This window comes from Gadus chalcogrammus, chromosome 15 (assembly GCF_026213295.1).
Source record: "Gadus chalcogrammus isolate NIFS_2021 chromosome 15, NIFS_Gcha_1.0, whole genome shotgun sequence".
Lineage (NCBI taxonomy): Eukaryota > Metazoa > Chordata > Actinopteri > Gadiformes > Gadidae > Gadus > Gadus chalcogrammus.
This window is the reverse complement of record NC_079426.1, coordinates 22,067,639-22,075,138: the sequence shown is the minus strand read 5'-3', so window position 1 is coordinate 22,075,138 and position 7,500 is coordinate 22,067,639.

The window sequence follows — 7,500 nt, the reverse complement described above, 5'->3', positions numbered from 1 at the left end:
GGACCTTTTTAGCGGACGGAACGACCGTCCAGTTCAGTCCGGTTTGACTTTACGAATGTACGTTTTATTGTGTTGTGTTCATTAAAACTTTGTGCTGGATACTCCGCCTCCGACTCCCGTCTCTCGGCACTACACTGGTGATCCTGACGTAGGTCTCGCTGAAGCTTCAGAGACCAAGACGAACATGGCGAATAATGCTTTTATTAAGTTGCCGGAGTTCTGGGAGTTTTCACCGACGGCGTGGTTCGCGCAGATGGAGGCGCAGTTCGCCATCCGTGACGTCACGGACGACCTCACGCGGTACTACCACGTCGTGTCGGCGCTGGGGAGATCCACTGCGACCCGGGCGGCGAATTTCATAGCAAATCCCCCGGACCACGGCAAGTACAGGGACCTCAAAGCCTTCCTCTTGAAGACTTTTGGGCTGTCGCAGTCGGAGCGGACCCATCGCTTGTTGGCTATTCGGGGCCTCGGGGACAGCAAGCCGACGGGAAACGCCAAGGCTTGCGCTCATTAGTGGCCGGGAGTGCAGGCACGTCAACCCGGCTATTGTTCATCAGGGACACTCTCTCCGGCCGCGAGTATCTTTGCGACACGGGCGCTCAGAGGAGCGTCCTGCCGGCTACGGTGGAGGACACCGCCCCTGGCGTCCACGGTCCACAGTTGAGGTCCGCTAACGACACGCCCATCCGCACGTATGGTACAAAGACTGTGCTTTGGAGGCCAGCGATTCAGGTGGGATTTTGTCACGGCCGACATCTCCTTTCCCCTCCTCAGCGCGGATTTCCTTTGTGCGCACAATCTGCTTGTAGACGTGAAAAACAACCGCCTGGTGGACGCACGGACGTTCTCCTCGTTTGAATGTGCCCGCGGTCGGGCGGCTTACGGCGGGCTCTCCAGCTCCCTCTCAGAGGGGGACGAATATCAACGCCTGCTCAGGGAGTTCCCCGGTATAACCCAACCTACCTTTTCCGCGGTCACGGCGAAACATGGTGTAGAAGAGCATCATATAGACACCAAGGGCCCGCCCGTCTACGCTAGGGCCCGACGACTCAATCCCGACAGGCTGAAAGTCGCTAGGTCGGAGTTCGCCAACATGGAGCGCCTGGGCATCAGCCGCCGCTCGGACAGCCCCTGGGCCTCACCACTCCACATCGTTCCCAAGCCAGACGGCGGGTGGCGACCTTGTGGGGATTACCGCCGCCTGAACGACGCTACCACGCCCGACCGCTACCCAATCCCGCACATCCAGGACTTCTCAGCACACCTGGCGGGCAAGCGGGTCTTCTCGAAGGTGGACCTGGTGCGCGGTTACCACCAGGTGCCGGTGCATCCCTCGGACATCGCCAAGACAGCGGTGGTGACGCCGTTCGGGTTATCGAGTTCCTGCGTATGCCGTTCGGGCTCAAGTACGCGGCTCAGACCTTCCCGCGGTTAATGGACTCGGCGCTCAGGGAGATGCCCTTCGTTTTCGTCTATTTGGACGACATCCTGGTCGCCAGCTCCTCCGAGAAGGAGCACCAGGGTCACCTACGCGACCTCTTCATGAGGCTCGACCAGCACGGGCTAATCATCAACCCGGCGAAGTGCCTGTTCGGGTTGTCCTCCATCCACTTCCTGGGGCATCTCATCAACAAAGAGGGGGCCGCCCCTCTTCCGTCGAAGGTGGAGGCAATTTCTGCTTTCCCCCGCCCACACACGGCTCGGGCGCTCCGGGAATTCCTGGGGATGGTGACGTTTTACCACCGGTTCATCCGCCAGGCGGCTCACGTCATGCGCCCGCTGTACTGGCTCTCAAGGACAAGTCCCCTAGCCAGGCTGTCGACTAGACGGCGGAGAGGGAGAAGGCGTTCGAGGCCACGAAGGCCGCCTTGGGCAACGCCGCCATGTTGGCCCATCCGTCGCATGATGCCCCCATCGCCATCACCACCGTCGGTGCAGTGCACGAGCAATGGGTCGATGGTGCCTGGCAGCCGCTCGCCTTTTTCAGTCGCCAGTTGACCCCCAGGGAGCGCAAATACAGCGCGTTCGACAGGGAACTCCTTGGACTCTGGCTGGCGATCCGCCATTTCCGGTTCCTCCTGGAAGGACGAGAGTTTGCGGCTTTTGGCCTCTGACATTCTGCATGTCCAAGGTGGCGGAGCCGTGGTCTGCCCACCAGCAGCGTCAGCTGGCGTACATCTCTGAGTACACCACGGACATCCGACACATTGCTGGCAAGTCTTACGTGGTTGCAGACTGCCTCTCGAGAACAGTCATCGGGGCCGTCCAACTGGGCCTGGATTACGTCTGCATGAGCGTGGACCAGGCCTCCGACCATGGGGTCCAGGCCCTGAGGGATTCAGACACGGGATTGCGCCTGGAGGAGGTCGCGGTTGGCGGCTCGGACGTGAGGCTATGGTAAAACGTCTCCACAGGCCAGCCTCGACCGCTGGTCCCGGTGTCCTGGCGCCGGCCCATTTTTGAGGCATTGCATGGCCTTTCCCACCCCGGCAGGAAGCCGTCGGTGAAATTGGTTTCCCAGAGATTTGTGTGGCAGGGGCTTAGAAAGGACGTTAGTGTTTGGGTCAGCTCATGCGTTGACGGTCCAAGGTGCACCGCCATATTAAGGCACCCCTTGGAGAGTTTACTGTTCCCGAAAGGAGGTTCGACCACGTCAACGTCGACCTTGGGGGCCTCTTCCCTCCTCTCACGGGTTCACCTACCTCTTCACCATGGTCGACAGGACGACCCGCTGGCCTGAAGCTGTTCCCCTCTCCTCGATGTCGGCTTCTGACGTGGCGCGCGCGTTCATCGGCACATGGGTCGCGCGCTTTGGGACTCCTTCAGACCTCTCCTCGGACCGGGGCTCGCAGTTCACCTCGGAACTCTGGAACGCGGTGGCTGAGGGGTTGGGGGTCAAGCTGCACCGCACTACCGCCTATCATCCCCAGGCGAACGGCTTGTGCGAACGTTTCCACCGTTCCATGAAGGCAGCCCTACGGGCCAGCTTGAAGGACGGCGACTGGGTAGATAGGCTGCCATGGGTGATGCTCGGCCTCAGGTGCGCCCCTAAGGAGGACCTGTGGTCCTCTTCGGCGGAGCTGGTCTACGGGCAGGCCCTACGAGTGCCAGGTTTTTTTATTCCTGACACCTCGGTTCCCTGGTCGGCGGCCAGACAACGTTCCTCCCTGCTGGAAACCGCTAACGAACCGTGTCGGGGCATCGCCCCTTCCCGACACGAGGACTTTGACTATGGGTGAATTCTTGGGGGGCTTGTGTGGTGGTTAACATAATTCACCCACGGAGCTATGGGTGGGGGGCGTGTTTAGCACGGACCTTTTTAGCGGACGGAACGACCGTCCAGTTCAGTCCGGTTTGACTTCACGAATGTACGTTTTATTGTGTTGTGTTCATTAAAACTTTGTGCTGGATACTCCGCCTCCGACTCCCGTCTCTCTGCACTACAATATATAGGTTATTCTCAATGCCGTGGAATGCTTCGTTCACTTGCATCGGCCCTTCACAACTTCCGGCGGTGAATTATATTTGATAATAAACCGTTGCTAGTCATATAATGAACGCTGTCAAGAAAAGTGGAATTTCTGCCGTCTTTCGTATCATTCCGCAAGAAGTCCTGCAACCAATCCCAGCGTACTCGGTTACTAAGCGACATCAACGTCTTTGGCTGACTATTTCTTTGCTGACACTACGAATGCTGGTAACAAATAAATTGTAAAAAGACAAACCGTTTTTTTTTTTCGTTTTGACAAGTAGCCGTGTAATAAGCGGGATAATGTGTAGAACGTCGCCGGTCATTATCGAAAATAAGCCCCGACAGGGCGAACAGGACACCGACACGCAGCGGAGGTGTTCGGTTCTTAATAGGTCCATGGGTTCGCCCTAAATATATATGTCTTCAAGTTCCCACTATGACAAACAGTGTCTGTAAAGATCGGAGCAATCTGTTACATTAGGGTAAGGTATTGGATTACAGTTTATAGCTCACAGACAAAATACTAGATATTCTATAGAATATAGCCTAATAAACATAATTGGTAAATTGTTTTAGAATGGCTAAGCAGGATGTCATGCTGATAGAATGTGGCCCTGGTTAAAGTGTTATCAGGAATACTCATTAGCACACTTTGCTTGTGCATTTGTTTTAAAGTCTTAACAGCTTTAACTCAAATGTCAAAGCACCGCATTTATCTGAAATTAATCCAGTGTACTCAAAACAGATTTAAGTATTCTCTAGACAGCGTTTGAGGGGGTATCCTAATAGTTTTTTTATGGCATTGCTAAAAATGTTCCACACAACGTATCGTGGCGAATGTAAGCTTAGTATTTTTATTTTTATTGATCTTGCACCTCTAAATAATAAAGAAGACTTTCCTGGAAGAGAAACCCCCCATAACCGCCTGTTTCAAACTCTTTATTATGAAAATGTTTTTTTCTAACTGTGGGTAAAAGTAATGGAGCAACAACATGTGAAAGCGAAAAATGATTTGTATTATATTAGCACATCTCTGTATTTCTTATTCTTCCAAGAACACTTTACATAGAGTTAAAGGTGCAATAGGTACAATTTAAGGGGCTTTAATTTGAACATAGTCTGTTAAAAATACCACAGCCCTCCCACAGATGTTTGAGAGTGAAATGCTCTGCAAGATCATCTGTTCTGGTTGATTGCTCACCAGCCTCTGTGTGAGACTACTTAGATTCTAGGCTGCATCTGGCTAATTCCTTACAAGTCAGGGCAGCTCTTCCCTGATTGGTTCATGGAATCCACCTTTCCTGTCAATAATAATTGTGCATCTGAAGTTATCATCTCATGTGTGGAGAAATCGAGGGATGGAGGGTGCTATTTGTTTGGGTTATTACCCACATCTTGCTCTATTCTGCTCTTTTCTGCTCGCTTTCTGTTACAACTTTCAAATCGAAGCACCGTTAATGTTTATTACTCTCCTTTTTGAAGATGTAATAACAATGTATTTAATTAAATGCTACTAAAAGTTCTTCCAAAGGTGGATAATGGTTTTCAGATGGCATTTTACCAAACAGACACTCGCATATTGCAATCAATCAAACAAAAGGTGAATGGAGATGCATGATATCAATACTAAATCGAAGTAATAAGTCAGACCAACCGGCCGTCTCTTGGCATCGATCCCCAGAGGTGCGCTGGCGATCGCTCCTCCTTTTTAACACATTTGGATGAATATTAATATGATCAACAAAGTGAAACCCCAAGGCTGTTTGTTTGATGAGTAATTACATTTATTATACATTTTTTGTGATTTCATGGTTGGAGACAAATTTAAAATTCCAATCCGAATGCAACCCTCTGTTGCAGCATGTATTACCTCAAGGGATTGGTATTTTTCGCATGAGATGGTCTCAATATTTTACAAGCGCAAACTTTGCTATTTGGTCAGCATCTCTGTAGCAAGAAACAACCAAAATTTCACATTGAATTGGTTTTCCGATTACGATCAATATAGTTGGTTTTCATATGCCGAATGTATAAAATGGAATACTCTGCATTTTGGTTGTAATTGGTGTGGCCAGTGAATGTGTTCCATGTGCTTCATTCTACAGGCTTAATCTTTAGCCATCTGTCCCCCTGTTGAATGAGAAATTTTGTGATTTGGCAGGTGGTTTGTCCATCGTTGTGGGCATACATATGGATGATGAGACTGCGTGGCACCAAGGTGTAGCATGTGGATGGTAGCACCATCAGTGTTACTATTGGGTTCACAATAAAGGAATCAACGTTTGCCAATGCAGTTCAGTTTCCACTGAGCAGACATTCAACACTCAAACTCTATGGTCCTGACGGACCCTCCGCATGGGGGACCCCAACATCATAGAGAGAGCCCAACATACCACTGAGCTGCCCCGCCCCCCTGTCTTCAGCCAACGCCAAGCCACGCCCCTTTCACACCACAACCCAAACAACATGTACAGACAAAAATAATAGAAAACCCAGGTAAAGGGTAAATATCTACAACAATGTAGGTCTAAAATAAACCGAGGTCAAATGAACTTAAAACAGTGGAACTTAAATAAATAAATAAATAAACTGAGCAACATCTATGTATAACTAAAATGGCCCCACACTGAAAGGGGTTCCTTTAGAGCAGTATAATCTTAAATGGATGATGGAGGTAAGTTAAAATCTCCTTACTTTTATAAACATGATTCTTATTTATATTAAGAGTCTTATCTATATTCATACTCGATTTATTATGGTAACAAACTTCCCGTTCAAAGTCAAGACTCTTCCGGACAATCCAATTAACCAACGGTCACATGTCATCACCTCCTCTAGAAATAGAAACACAACACAGCTCAACAAACATAACTGTACCGTGCATTCAAAATCGGCCGAAACACGTATATACGTATACATATATAAGACAATAAAGAGGTATAATGTGTGAAACAAATGTGTTAATTCAGTCCAGTACAGTATATATTGTTGAAAGGTGACTCCCTATAGTGCACAAACTAATACCGATATTGCACTTTAAAATAAGTGTACAACTGATTGCACACTTATGTCCATAGTACACTATGTCCCATGATGCACGGCGGTTTTCATTGTCATGGATTGTCATGGGATTCCTCTTAGTGGGATGGCTCGTCACATGCGTGTCCTTTATGCAAATGAGCTGTCTCAGGGTTACATCTTACACGTGTCGCTTGTTTAATGACCGCTTCACGTCACGTTGATGGACCTCCAGCTGATCACTGTTTGAATACCTCCTATATCTAATCCTTAAATTCCCTATATAGAGTCTATACACTGTTCATTATGCAGGGAATAGGGAATGAGGGAACAAGTAAGCCAATTCCAAACACTTCGGCAGAGTCCTTCAAGCGCTGTGCTGTTTACCGTAAGGTACTACCTCAGCAGGGTGGGGTTGAGGCTGGGCTGGCGTCCAGTCTGACCGCCTCCACCTTCGCCACACATTGGATTTTAAATCAGCGGCTGCTGCCTTAGGGTGAGGGGCCACTGTAAAACTGTCCCCTTAATGTGCCGCAATGAAACCCATGGTGACAAAGGGCCTGTATAAATAAACATGACCGGACCTGCATAACATTATGCATTATTGATGATGGTAAAATCTGCCGTCAGGATAAGCTATTGTGTGTGTGTGTGCGCGCCCCCCCCAGGGTGGTCATGACATCACATCTTCATACCTGAGGCGCGGCGGTGGCGGTGCTGAGGGTACTTGCAGCGTGTGCTTGCGAGAAACAAAACAGCTGATAGGCAAAAACTTGTTCAGGGATTAGTGATCGATCGCCTCTGCAGTGAGGCAACGAGACTAAGACCCTAAGCCTTGACTGAACTAATTCCTGTTACACAAGTGATTGCTTCGACAGCAACGGGGTGTCAAGCCGAGGGGAGGGAAGGGCAAGCCGACCCAAAGCCTTCTTGATGTAAAACCAAAGTCTCCCCATAGCACTAAATGCTGTCGTGGACTTTTGCTTTTGAGGTTAAAAGGATTAAGA